Below are 15,204 nucleotides of genomic sequence, written 5' to 3' on the forward strand. Positions count from 1 at the left end.
GTATAACTCAGTGGTTGTGTATATATAATGTTGTGCAACCATCATCTCTGTTTAGGTCCAGAATATTTCCATCACCCTCAAAAGAAACCCCTTACTAGTAGCAGTCACCTTCCATTTCTCTAAGGGCTAATGATATTTCCTGTGCTTCTTGGCTATTTTAATATCTTCTGTGGAAATACATCTACTCAAATCATTTGTCCATTTTTTATGTGAGTTAATTCATCTTTTCATTTTTGAGTGGCAATATTTCTTTGTACATTCTTCTTTATATACTCTTATCCAATGTGTGATTTGCAAAAAAATTCTCCCATTTTGTGGGTTTTCTTTTTACTCACTTGATGCTATCTTTTGAAGCACAAAAATTTTTATTTTGTTTAATTTTGATGATGTCTGATATATCTATTTTATCTACTTTGCTTATATTTTGGTGTTATATCTAAAAAACTGTTGCCTAATCTATGCCTAATAGATTGCCTAATCTAATCTATTGCCTAAAATTATTGCCTAGGCTATGAAGATATGCCTTTCTAAGAATTTTATAGTATTAGCTCTTTAATTCCCCACTCCAGTACTCTTGCCTGGAAAATTCCATGGACGGAGGAGCCTGGTAGGCTGCAGTCCATGGGGTCGCTAAGAGTCAGACACGACTGAGCGACATCACTTTCACTTTTCACTTTCATGCATTGGAGAAGGAAATGGCAACCTACTTCAGTGTTCTTGCTTGGAGAATCCCAGGGACGAGGGAGCCTGGTGGGCTGCCATCTATGGGGTCGCACAGAGTTGGACACGACTAAAGCAACTTAGCAGCAGCAGCTCTTTAATTTAGCTCTTTAATCCTTTTTGAGCTAATTTTTACATATGATGTGAGGTAGGAGTCCAGTTTCATTTTTTGTATGTGGATAAGAAAGCAGAGAAAACCACTAGACCATTCAGGTATGACCTAAATCAAATCCCTTACGATTATACAGTGGAAGTGACAAATAGATTCAAGGGATGAGATCTTAGATTAGAATTAGATAGACAGAGTGCCTGAAGAACTATGGATGGACGTTCGTGTCATTGTACAGGAGGCAGTGATCAAGACCATCCCTAAGAAAAAGAAATGCAAAAAGGCAAAATGTTTGTCTGAGGAGGCCTTACAAATAGCTGTGAAAAGAAGAGAAGCAAAAGGCAAAGGAGAAGAGGAAAGATATACCCATATGAATGCAGAGTTCCAAAGAATAGCAAGGAGAGATAAGAAAGCCTTCCTCAGTGATCAATGCAAAGAAATAGAGGAAAACAATAGAATGGGAAAGACTAGAGATCTCTTCAAGAAAATTAGAGATACCAAGGGAACTTTTCATGCAAAGATAGGCACAATAAAGGACAGAAATGGTATGGACCTAACAGAAGCAGAAGATATTAAGAAGAGGTGGCAAGAATACACAGAAGAACTATACAAAAAAATCTTCATAACCCAGATAATCACAATGGTGTCATCACTCACCTAGAGCCAGACATCCTGGAATGCAAAGTCAAGTGGGCCTAGGAAGCATCACTATGAAAAAAGCTAGTGGAAGTGATCAAATTCCAGTTGAGCTATTTCAAATCCTAAAAGATGATGCTGTGAAAGTGCTGCACTCAATATGCCAGCAAACTTGGAAAACTCAGCAGTGGCCACAGGACTGGAAAAGGTCAGTTTTCATTCCAATCCCAAATAAGGCAATGCCAAAGAATGCTCAAACTATTGCACAATTGCATTCATCTCACATGCTAGCAAAGTAATGCTCAAAATTCTCCAAGCCAGACTTCAACAGTATGTGAACTGTGAACTTCCAGATGTTCAAGCTGGATTTAGAAAAGGCAGAGGAACCAGAGATCAAATTGCCAACATCCGCTGGATCATCAAAAAAGCAAGAGAGTTCCAGAAAAACATCTACTTCTGCTTTATTGTCTATGCCAAAGCCTTTGACTGTGTGGATCTCAACAAACTGTGGAAAATTCTTAAAGAGACAGAAATACCAGACCAACTGACCTGCCTCCTAAGAAATCTGTATGCAAATCAAGAAGCAACAGTTAGAACTGTCTGTTAGGACATGGAACAACAGACTGGTTCCAAATCGGGAAAGGAGTACATCAAGGCTGTATATTGTCACCCTGCTTATATAGTGCGTCATGAGAAATGTTGGACTGGATGAAGCACAGTTGGAATGAAGATTGCTGGGAGAAATATCAGTAACCTTAGATATGCAAATGATACCACCCTTATGGCAGAAAGCAAAGAACTAAAGAGCCTCTTGATGAAAGTGAAAGAGGAAAGTGAAAAAGTTGGCTTAAAACTCAACATTCAGAAAACTAAGATCATGGCATCCGGTCCCATCATTTCATGGCAAATAGATGGGGAAACGATGGAAACAGTGACAGACTTTTTTGGGGGCTCCAAAATCACTGCAGATGGTGACTGCAGCCATGAAATTAAAAGACACTTGCTCCTTGGAAGAAAAATTATGACCAGCCTAGACAGCATATTAAAAAGCAGAGACATTACTTTGCCAACAAAGGTCCGTCTAGTCAGAGCTATGGTTTTTCCAGTAGTCATGTATGGATGTGAGAGTTGGACTATAAAGAAAGCTAAGTGGTAAAGAATTGATGCTTTTGAACTGTGGTGTTGGAGAAGAATCTTGAGAGTCCCTTGGACTGCAAGGAGATCCAACCAGTCCATCCTAAAGGAAATAAGTCCTGAATATTCATTGGAAGGACTGATGCTGAAGCTGAAACTCCTATACTTTGGTCACCTGATGCAAAGAACTGACTCATTGGAAAAGATCCTAGTGCTGGGAAAGATTGAAGGTGGGAGGAAAAGGGGACAACAGAGGATGAGATGGTTGGATGGCATCACCGACTCAATGGACATGAGTTTGAGTAAACTCCGGGAGTTGGTGCTGGACAGGGAAGCCTGGTGTGCTGCAGTCCATGGGGTTGCAAAGAGTCAGACATGACTGAGCGACTGAACTGAACTGATCCAATTGTCCCAGCACCATTTGTTGATTTCTATTCTTATAAATCTGTTGCAATGTATTTTATGTCCCAGAATTGGATCTATCTTTGTGAATGTTCATGTGAACTTAAGAATTTGTATTTGCTGTTGTTGAATCAATTTTTCAATAAATGTTGATTAGATCAACTAGATTAATGATACTATTCTTTTCAATTACATCCTTATCCATTTTTGACCTGCTGAATTTACTGATACTGATAGAGGGATGGAGTATAATAGTGGAGCCATCTATTTCTCCTTCCAGTTCTATCACTTTCTTTTCCCTCAAGTGTTTTGATGTTCTTTTGTTAGAGGCATTTGTGTTAAGGATTGCTTTATCTTGTTGGAGAGATGGCCTTTTTATCTTCATGTAATTCTCTCTCTTTATCCCTGATAATTTTCCATGTTCTGATAATCAGCTTTTTCTGAAATTAACATAGCTAGTCCAGCTATCTTTTGATTACTCTTAATGTCTTTTTCCATTCCTTTGCTTTGTAATCTGTGTCTTGTAGACAATATATAATTGAGTCTTGCTTTTTAATCCACTCTGAAAGTCTCTATCTTTTAAATGGCATATTTAGACCATTCATATTTAAAGTGATGATTATTATTATAGTTGGGTTAATATCTAAAATGTTGTAACTGTTTTCTATTCATTGCACTTGTTCTTTCTTTGCTATCCCCCTTGTACTACCTTCTCTGGTTTTAGTTAAATATTTTGTATGATTTCATTTTTCTCTTCTCTTTTAGGAAGAATTTTAGTGATTTCCCTAGAGCTTGAATATCCATTTACAACTACTCTGACAGACTTACAACAACTACTCACATAACACTTACCATTTCACAAGTAGTAACTCAGAGAAGGCAATGGCACCCCACTCCAGTACTCTTGCCTGGAAAATCCCATGGGTGGAGGAGCCCTGGTAGGCTGCAGTCCATGGGGTCGCTAGGAGTCAGACACGACTGAGCAACTTCCCTTTCACTTTTCGCTTTCATGCATTGGAGAAGGAAATGGCAACCCATTCCAGTATTCTTGCCTGGAGAATCCCAGGGACGGGGGAGCCTGGTGGGCTGTTGTCTATGGAGTCGCACAGAGTCAGACACGACTGAAGTGACTTAGCAGAACTTGGAGTATTATCAGTTCTTCCCCCTCATCTCTTATTATCCTCATTCATTTCATTTATTCATAATGTAAAATCACTCAATATATTGTTGCTATTATTACTTTGACTAGTTCTATTAAAAATATGAAAAAAAGATTCTATTTTACCTGCATTTATTCTCTGACACTCTTCCTTTTCTATGTAGATCCAAGTTTCCTTCTCTCTGAAATACTTCTCTTACAAATATTTGATAGAAAATCTACTGGTGACAATTTCCCTCAGTTTTTGTTTGCCTGAGAAAGTTTTAATTTTGCTTCCACTTTTTTTCCTTCTATTTTTATTGTGTAAAACAAACAAACAAACAACTGTATAACATGACATCTATCCTCCTAACAAATTTTTAAGTGTACAGAACAGCACTGTTAATCATTAGCACAATTTTGTACAGCAGATCTCTAGAACTTTAAATCTTTTGTACCTGAAACTTTATATCCATTGAAGAGTAACTCCCCATTTTTCCCTTACCTCAGCTCCTGGAAATCACCATTTTACTTCCTGCTTTTATGAATTTGACTAACGTAGATAACCTTATATAAATGGAATCATGTAATGTGTTTCTGTGACTGACATTTCACTTAGCATAATGTCCTCAAAGTTCATTTATATTTTCACATATGACAGTATTTCCTTCTGTTTAAAGAGATAGGCATGTACATAGTACATTTCTTTATCCATTCATCATCATGGACACTTAGATTGTTTTCACAACTTGGCTATTGTAAATAATGCCTCAGCAAACATGGGAATGCAAATGTCTCTTTGAGATTATCATTTCAATTTATTTGGATAAATACCCAAAAGTTGGATTGCTGGATTAAATAGTAGTTCTATTTTCAGTGTTTTGAGGAATTTCCATACTGTTTTCCACTGTGGTGCACCAATTTATATTCCTACCAACAGTGCACAAAGATTCCAGTGTCTTCACATCTTTGCCAGCATTTGTCTTTCTTTCTTACTTTTAATTATTTCTTTGTCTTTGGCTGCACTGGGTCTTCATTGCTTTGCGTGGGCCTTCTCTAGTTGCGGCGAGCAGGGGCCACTCTCCAGTTGTGGTGCACGGGGTTCTCCTAGGGCTGGCTTCTCTTGTTGCGGAGCACAGGTCTAGGCACGTGGGCTTCAGTAGTTGCAGCGCACAGGCTCTGGAGCGTGGACTCAGTAGTTGTGGTGCTTGTGGTGCCCAGTTGCTTTGTGGCACGTGGAATCCTCCTGGACCAGGGATCAAACCCGTGTCCCCCACACTGGCAGGTGAACTCTCATCCACTGCACCACCAGAGTTCTCTTTCTTTATTTTTTGGTAATGACCATCCTAATCAGATGTGAAGGAATGTCTCATTGTTTGTGTGTGTATCTCTGTGTGTGTTTTTACAGTTCTTTACCTGCTGCTGCTGCTAAGTCGCTTCAGTCTTGTCTGACTCTCTGCGACCCCATAGACAGCAGCCCACCAGGCTCCTCTGTCCCTGGGATTCTCCAGGCAAGAATACTGGAGTGGGTTGCCATTTCCTCCTCCAATGCATGCATGCATGCTAAGTCACTTTAGTCGTGTCTGACTCTGTGCGACCCCATAGACAGCAGCCCACCAGGCTCCTCTGTCCACAGGATTCTCTAGGGAAGAGTACTGGAGTGGGTTGCCATTTCCTTCTCCAGTTCTTTACCTAAATGTATACAGTCTTATGTAGTAAGGGTCATGTATCTGTTTTCCTCAAATAAATACTCAAGTAATATTTTAATTGAAGCATAGTTGTACAATGTTAATATAAGTTACAGGTGTACAATATAGTGATTCAAAATTTTTAAAGGTTATACTCCATCTATAGTTATTATAAAATATCATCATAGTTCTGATTTGCACTTCCCTAAGGATTAGTGATATTGAACATCTTTTCATGTACCATTTGTATGTCTTCTTAGGAAAAATGTCTATTCAAGTCCTTTGCCCACTTCTAAATTGGGTTATTAGTATTTTTACTATTGAGTTGTAGGAGTTCCACACAGTCAAAGGCTTTGGCATAGTCACTCGATGGACGTGAGTCTCAGTGAACTCCGGGAGTTGGTGATGGACAGGGAGGCCTGGCGTGCTACGATTCATGGGGTCGCAAAGAGTCAGACATGACTGAGCGACTGATCTGATCTGATCTGATCTGTAGGAGTTCCTTATTTGTTTTGGAGGTTAGCCCTTTATCAAATATATGAATTACAAATATTTTTTTCCTATTTTATGGATTGCCTTCTCATTTTCTTGATTGTTTCCTTTACTGTGAAGAAGGCTTTTAGTTTGATGTAGTTCCACTTGCCTATTTTTCCTTTTGTTAACTGTGCTCTTGGAGATCATTGCTAAGACCAATATCGTAAAGAATTTCTCCTGTTTTCTTCTAGGAATTTTACGGTTTCAGGTTTTAGGTTTAAGTCTTGAATCCACTTTGAGTTGATTTTTGTGTGTGGTGTGAGGTAAGGGTCCAGTCTCTTTCTTTCTTTTTTTGATGTGCATGTTCAGTTTTTCTAGTAACATTTGTTTAAAACAGTTTTTTCTCATATATTCTTGGCATCCTGGACAAAGATCAATCAAATACATATACGTAGATTTATTTCTGGGCTTTCCTATTTGTTCCATTGATCTATTGTCTGTTTTTGTGCCAATACCATACTGTTTTAAATACTGTAGATTTGTAATATGTTTTGGAACCAAGTGTGAAGCCCCCAGCTTTGTTCTTTCTCAAGATTCTTTTGGTTATTTGGGGTCCATTTTGGTTCCACATGAATTTGGAGATTTTTTCTTTTTCTCAAAAAAAATGTCCTTAAGAATTTATAGGGATAACTTTGAATCAGTAGATCACTTTAGATGTCTAGACATTTTAACAAAATGATTTCTTCTGATTTGTGAACATGGGATGTCTGTACATTTGTTTGTTCCCTCTTTAATTTTTTCATCAATGTTTTGTAATTTTCAGTGTACAAGTCTTTGGTCTCTTTGGTTATGTTTAGTCCTAAGTATTATATTCTTTTGATGCTATTGTGAATGAGACTTATTTACTTTCTTTTTTCCTTCCTTCTTTCTTACTCTGTTTCTTTTTTTCTTGGATAATTCATTGTTAATGTTTAGAAATGCAACTGATTCATGTATGTTAATTTTGAATGCTGCAACTTTACTGAATTCATTTATCAATTTTACCAGTTTTTTTGGTGGCGTCTTTAGGGTTTTCTATGTATAAAATCATGTCATCTGTGAACAGAAATCATTTTACTTCTTCCTTTCCCATTTGGATACCTTCTGTTATTCTTTCTTGCCCGTCTGGCTAGGACAGCCAGTACTATGTGAATAGAAGTAACCAAAGTAGGCATCTTGTTCCTGATCTTAGAGAAAAAGCTCTGTTTTTCACCATTGAGTATGTTAGCTGTGTGCTTTTCATCTATTGCCTTCTTATGTTGAGGCAATTTCCTTCTGTTTGTGATTAGTCGAGTGGTTTATTTTTTTTTTTTAATCATGAAAGGATGCTGGATTTTTGTCAAGCTTTTTCTGCATCTCTTGAGATTATCATGTGATTTTTATCTTTTGTCCTTTGAGTGTGATGTATCACACTGATTGATTTTTCTATGTCAAATCATTTTTGTGTCCTAGGGATATTTCCCACTTGTTCATGGTGTATGATGCTTTTAAAAAGTGCTATTAAATTTGGTTTGCTCATATTTTGTCGAGGATTTTTGTATCTATATTCATCAGGATAATGGTCTGTAGTTTTCTTTTCTTGTGGTATCTTTCTCTGGCTCCGGTATCAAGGTAATGCTGGTCTCATAAAATTAGTTTGAAAGTGTTCCTTTCTCTTTAATTTTTTTGAAAAAATTTGAGGAGGATTGGTGTTAATTCAGTTTTAAATGTTTGATAGAATTCAGCAGTGTAGCCATTGGGTTCAGGGCTTTCCTTTGTTGGGAGGTTTTTGATTACAAATTCAATCTTCTTACTCATTAGTGGTGTGTTAATTTTCTTTTTTTTCATGATTCAGTCTTGGTAGGCTGTATGTTTCCAGGAATTTGTCTATTTCTTCTATGTTATTCAGTATGTTAGTTTATAATTGTTCATAGAATAGACGTATCTTGGAGATATTGCAGGTTTGGTCCAGGCCACTGCAATAAAGCAACTCACCTGAAATTTTTTTGTTTCCTAACGCATATAAAAGTTATGTTTACACTATACTATAGGCTATTAAGCATGCATTAACATGTTTTAAAATGTGCATATCTTAATTTTAAAATGATGCTGTTGGAAAAGTGGTGCTGATAGATTTGCTTGATGCAGGGTTGCCACACACTTTCAATTTGTAAAAAATACGATATATGTGAAGCACAATAAAGTGAAGTGCAATAAAAAGAGGTATGCCTGTAGTTGCTTATGATCCTTTTTACTTTCATGGCATCAGTTGTAATGTCTCTTATTTAATTTTCTTTATTTATTTGAGTCTTTTTCCTTAGTCTACTAAAGGTCAATTTTGTTTATTTTTTCAGCTCTAGTTTTTATTATTTCTTTCCTTCTGCTAACTTTGGACCTAGTTTGTTGTTCTTTTTTCTAGTTCTTTAAGGTGTAAAGTCAGATTGTTTGAGCTCTTTCTTCTTTTTAATATAGGCATTAATCACTATAAACTTCCTTTTTAGAATTGTTTTGTTGCATTCAGTAAGTTTTGATATGTTGTATTTTCATTATAATTTGTCTGAAGATATTTTCTAATTTCCCTTTTGATTTCTTCTTTGGCCCTTGGTTGTTCAAGAGTGTGTTGTTTAATTTCCACATATTTGGGGATTTTCCAATTTTCTGGTAATTTCTAGTTTCATTCTGTTGGAATCAGAAAGAATACTTGGTATGATTTCAGTATTTTTAAAGTTAAGTTTTGTTTTGTAACATAACACATAACCTAACCTGGAAAATGGTCTCTGTGCACTAAAAGAATGCATATGCTTCTCTCTTGGGCAGATTGATATGTATGTTTGCTAGGTCTATATGATCTATAAGCATTTTTCAAGTCATTTTTTATCTGGATGTTATATCCATTATTGATGGTGCAATATTAAATTTCTCTGGTATTATTGTGTTGCTATCTATATCTCCTTTTAGTCTGTTCATATTTGCTTTATATATTTGTGTGCTCTGGTGTTGTTTGCATATATACATATTTTAATTGTTATATCTTCTTGGTTAGTTAATCGTTTTACTGTGATACTTTTTTGTCCTTCTTTGTCTCTTTTGACAGTTTTTGATATCAGGTCTATTTTGTCTGATATAAATGTGGCCACCCTTGTGCTCTTTTGGTTACTATTTGCATAAAATGTCTTTTTCCATCTCTTCGCTTTCAGCCTGAGTTTGTTTTTAAAAATAAAGTGAGTTTTTTTAGACAGCATGTATTTGGGTCTTTAAAAAAAAATCCATTCAGCTATTTTATATCTTTTGAGGACTTTAATCCATTTAAATTTAAAGTAATTATTGAAAAGGAAGAACTTACCATTGCCATTTTGTTCATTGTTTTCTGTTTATCTTGCAGCCTTTTTTGTCTCTTGCTGTCTTCCTTCATGTTTTATTGATTTTGTGTAGTGACATGTTTTGATTCCTTTCTTATTTTCATTTGTGTATCATCTATAGGCATTTTCTTTACGATCACTACAGGGCTTACATAAAATGTAACAATCTCCTTTAAGTTGATAAAAATTTGACTTCAGTTACACACACAACTCTACACTTTACTTCCCCTCCACTTTATGTTATTGATGTCACAAGATACATCTTTTTACATTGTATATCCATTCAGTTCAGTTCAGTCGCTCAGTCCTGTCCAACTCTTTGCGACCCCATGAATCACAGCACGCCAGGCCTCCCTGTCCATCACCAACTCCCGGAGTTCACTCAAACTCATGTCCATCGAGTCAGTGATGCCATCCAGCCATCTCATCCTCTGTCATCCCCTTCTCCTCCTGCCCCCAATCCCTCCCAGCATCAGAGTCTTTTCCAATGAGTCAATACATTAGCATCTTTTTATAGTTATTTTTATGCTTTTATCTCTTAATTTCTATGCCAGAATTAAAGCAAGTTATGTACTATAGCTAACAGTATTATAGTATTCTGTATTTGTTTATATATTTAACTTTACCAGTGACTTTATAAATAAAAACGCTATTGTGTTGCTGTTTAGTGTCTTAATTTCAACTTAAAGGACTCTCTTTAGAATTTCTTGTAAAGGCAAATCTAATGGTGATACAGTCTCCAGCTTTTGTTTATGTGGGAAAGTCTTTATTTCTCCTTTGTTTATAAAGGATAATAATGCCAGATATTATATTATTGGTTGGCAGTATTTTTCTTTCAGTACTTTCAATATAGGGCTTCACTGGTGGCTCAGCAGTAAAAAATCGACCTGCAACGCAGGAGATGTAGGTTCAGTCCCTGGGTTGGAAAGCTCCCCTGAAGAAGGAAATGGCAACCCACTCCAGTATTCTTGCCTAGGAAATCTCATGGACAGAGGAGCGTGGCAAGCTGCAGTCCATGAGGTCACAAGAGTCAGACATAACTTAGTGACTAAATTCTGTAAAGCAATTATCCTTCAATTAAAAAAATTAAAAACAACTTTCGATATATCATCCCTCTCCCTTCTGACCTGCAAAGATTCTGCTGAGAGAAACACCAATAGTCTTATGGGAATTCTATTATATATGACAAGTTTCTCTCTCTCTGTCTCTCTCTTTTTGAGCTTGATGTTTTACTTAGATTCCACATGTAAGTGATAGCATACAGTACTTTTCTCTGTCTGGTTTATTTCACTTTAGCATTATGCCCTTAATGTCCATCCATGTTGTTGGATATGGCAGGATTTCTTTTTCTCATGGCTGATTAGTGTGTATATATGTATACACAACTCAATAGTAAAAAAAAGAGCCAAACAATCTGATTTAAAAATGGGCTGAAATGTTTTATATAAAACAGCTTCTTTATCCATTCATCTACCCATGAAAACTTAGGTTGTTTTCATATTTTGGCCATTGTAAATAGTGCTGCTATACTGGGGTGAATGTATCTTTTCTAAATTGAGTTTTTTTTGCTTTGTTTTGTTTTTGGATATATACCCAGAAGTGAAATTGCTGGGTCATATGGTAGATGTATTTTTAATTTTTTGAGGAACCCCTGTACTGTTTTACATAGTAGCTGCACCAATTTACATTCCCAGCAATAGTGAACAAGGGTTCCCTTTCTTCCACATCCTTTCCAACACTTGGCATCTCTTGTCTTTTTGATAATAGCCATCCTAGCAGCATGAGTAGGATTTGATTATTGCTTTGATTTGTATTTCCCTGATGATTTGTGATACTGAGCACCTTTTTATGTACCTGTTGGTCATTTGTATGTTTTCTTTGGAAAAATGTCTTTTCAGTTCTTCAACCCATTTTTAAATCAGATTGTTTGGCTCTTTTTTTTTTTTTGCTATTGAGTTTAGTTCTTTATATATTATGAATATTGCCCCTTATAGGATTATGACTTGCAAATATTTTCTCCTATTCCATAGGTCACCTTTCTTTTTATTGATAGTTTCCTTTACTTGTGCAGAAGTTTTGGAGTTTGATATAGTCCCACTTACTTATTTTTTCTTCTTTTGCTTGTGCTTTCTGTGAGTACTAGTGGCTTTAGTTTTTCCTAGTTTCTTTGTTTGTTCCCCTCCCTCTCTGTATCTTTGTGTTTCTTAAGAATTTCCTCACAGAGTCCACATCCTGCAGCTCTCTCAGCTGTAATCCACCATTGTTATATTGGAGCCATGTTCATGTGGTTGGTATAAGGTGTAATGGAAGGGATGCATTCTATAATATTATGGATAAATTTTACTTATTTAATGGACCAGTGTCCCTGACCTCTGATCTGTAGAAGAGTTTCTTAGACTTTTTTCCTCCTCTTACTTATGAGAGGAAGATGAGAGAGGGTCAGATAAGTCTCTGACAACATAGTTTCCTTTGGAGAGCAAGCCTTTGTTACAGAGAATGTTCTGGGAGCATTTCAGTATGGTCACTTTTCTCTCCCCTTCTCTGAAACACAAAGGGATTTTTCTCTGATTGTCTCTATGACAGCCTGCTTGGGTTAATGGATACAAAACACACAAAAGTTTTGGGCTCCCTGACTGGATCCTTGGGAATTTTTAATTGTCAAGCTAGTCCATGCTCAGACTCTTGCAGTGTATCAAAAGTACCAGTGGCTTCTCCTCAGGGAAATTGATCTTGGTTTTAATTCTTTGTGTTTGACTGTCTTTCTAGATTTTGGGCTGGTGGCTTTCCCTGTGATCTCAATTCTCAGTGGATCTAAAGAAAGTAATTGATTTTCAGTTTGTTCAGTGTTTTTCTAGTTGTGAGAATGGTAATGATAACTTCTAAGCTCTTTGGATGTCAGAGCTGAAACCCAATTTCCTTTCATGATTTTTTGAATTATTTTGTTTTTTAACCAGTTTGCTTAACTTATATTTAGTAAATGTATAGAGTTATACAAACATCACCACAATTCAAAATCATTTCTGTCACAGCAGATCCCTCATGCCCACCTGAGTCAATCTCTTCTCCTACCCCAGAAATTATTTTTTTTGGTGTTTGCTTTGAGGCTTTGCATATACATCTTGCCTGAAGCTGCTTCATATTAACAGTTACTTAATTCTGGGGAGATAGAAAAACGTTGCTCCTAGTATAGCTCTATTTCTACTTCCTTTTCTTTTTCTCTACTTCCCTTTTTGTGCTATTTTTGTTATACATATCATGTCTATATGTTATAAACCCAATAATACATTCCCATAATTATTAGTAGTATAATAATTTTCTGTCTATTAATTAAACTAAGAGAAGAAAGAGGAGTAAGGATATATGTATAGTATTTGTTATTTTCCATTTGTGTGAGGTGATACCTCATTTCAGTTCTGTTTTGCAATCCCTCTAATAATTAGTGATGTTGAGCATCTTTTCATGTGCTTATTGGCCATCTGTATGTCTTTTTCAGAGAAACGTCTACTTAGAAATGTCTACTTATTTGACAAAAATGTCAAATCCGTTTTTGGATTGGATAGATTTTTTGATAAAGAGTTGTGTGAGCTGTTTGTATATTTTAGAATTTAACCCCTTGTCAGTCACATGGTTTGCAAACATTTTCTCCCATTCTGTGGGTGTCTTTTCGTTTTGTTAATGGTTTCCTCTGCTGTTCAAAAACTTAAAACTTTGGTTAGGTCCCATTTGTTTATTTTTGCTTTTATTTCTATTGCCTTGGGAGATTGACCTAAGAAAACATTGGTACAATTTATGTCAGAGAATGTTTTGCCTATGTTCTCTTCTAGGAGTTTTATGGTGTCCTGTATTATTTTTAAGTCTATAAGCCATATTGACTTATCTTTGTGTATAGTGTAAGGGAGTGTTCTAACTTCATTGATTTCCCTGTGGCTATCCAGCTTTCCCATACCATTTGCTGAAGAGACTGACTTTTCTCCATTTTATACTCTTGCCTCCTTTGTCGAAGATTAATTGACCATAGGTATCTGGGTTTATTTCTGGGATCTCATTCTAGGGATAGTTTTTTGAGACCAGTGTTTGAAGTTTCTTCTGGCCCTCCTTAGTTGTCTCTTTCCCTGGTTCTCTCTAGCAACCTAGCTGGCCTCTTGTGTAGCTTGTTGCTCTTAATTAAGAGGACCAGCCTCCTCTCAGTTTTTGTTGTTATTGTTCATTCACTGAGTCATGTCCAACTCTTTGTAACCCCATGGACTGCAGCACTCCACCTTTGTCCTCCACTGTCTCTCAGAGTTTTCTCAAATTCATGTCCATTGAGTTGGTGATGCTACCTAAGCACTTCATCCTCTCTCGCCCCCTTCTCCTCCTGCCTTCAATCTTTCCCAGCATCCAGGTCTTTTCCAATGAGTCAGTTCATCAGGTGGCCAAAGTATTGGAGCTTCAGCTTCAGCATCAGTCCTTCCAATGAATATTCAGAATTGATTTCCTTTAGAATTGACTGGTTGGATCTCCTTGCAGTCCAAGGGACTCTCAAGTCTTCTCCAGCACCACAGTTCAAAAGCATCAATTATTCAGCTCTCAGCTTTCTTTATGGTCCAACTCTCACATCCATACATGACTCCTGGAAAAACTATAGCTTTGACTATATATATATATATACATTTGTAGGCAAAGTGATATCTCTGCTTTTTAATATACTGTTTAGGTTTGTCATAGCTTTTCTTCCAAGGACTAAGTGTCTTAATTGCATGACTACAGTTACTGTCCGCAGTGATTTTGGAGTCCAAGAAAATAAAATCTGCCAGTTTACATTTTTTCCCCATTTATTTGCCATGAGGTTATGGGACTGGATGCCATGATCTTAGTTTTTTAATGTTGAGTTTCAAGTCAACTTTTTCACTCTCTTCTTTCACCGTCATCAAGTTCTTTAGTTCCTCTTCACTTTCTGCCATTAGAGTGGTATCATCTGCATATCTGAGGTTGCTGATATTTCTCCCAGCAATCTTGATTCCAGCTTCTGATTCATTCAGCGTAACATTTCACATGATGTATTCTGCATGTAAGTTAAATAAGCAGGATGACAATATACAGGCTTGTACTCCTTTTGCAGTTTTGAACCAGTCAGTTGTTCCACGTCCGTTTCTAACTGTTGCTTCTCATACTGCATACAAGCTTCTGAGGAGACAGGTAAGGTGGTCTAGTACTCCCATCTCTTTAAGAATTTTGCACAGTTTGTTGTGATCCACAGAGTCAAAGGCTTTAGCATACTCAGTGAAGCAGAAGTAGACGTTTTTCTGGAATTCCCTTGCTTTCTCCATGTTCCAACGAATGTTGGCAATTTGCTCTCTGGTTCCTCTGCCTCTTCAAAACCCAGCTTGTACCTCTGGGAGTTCTTGGTTCACATGCCCCTGAAGCCTAGCTTGAAGGATTTTGAGCATAACCTTGCTAGCATGTGAAATGAACTCAACTGTATGGTAGTTTGAGCATTCTTTGGCATTGCCTTTCTTTGGCATTGGAATGAAAACTGACCTTTTC

At 36.7% G+C, this 15,204-nt stretch overlaps 1 protein-coding gene across 28 annotated transcripts in view; it reads left to right on the forward strand.

Annotated features, from left to right (window-relative positions):
• The window catches only part of ARHGEF6 (Rac/Cdc42 guanine nucleotide exchange factor 6), a 117,883-nt gene that overhangs the window by 69,678 nt on the left and 33,001 nt on the right, over positions 1-15,204 (forward strand). The window lies entirely within an intron of this gene.

The sequence above is a fragment of the Bos grunniens genome, chromosome X, assembly GCF_055505025.1.
Source record: "Bos grunniens cultivar Pamir isolate PY7600 chromosome X, Bosgru_T2T1.0, whole genome shotgun sequence".
Classification (NCBI taxonomy): Eukaryota; Metazoa; Chordata; class Mammalia; order Artiodactyla; family Bovidae; genus Bos; species Bos grunniens.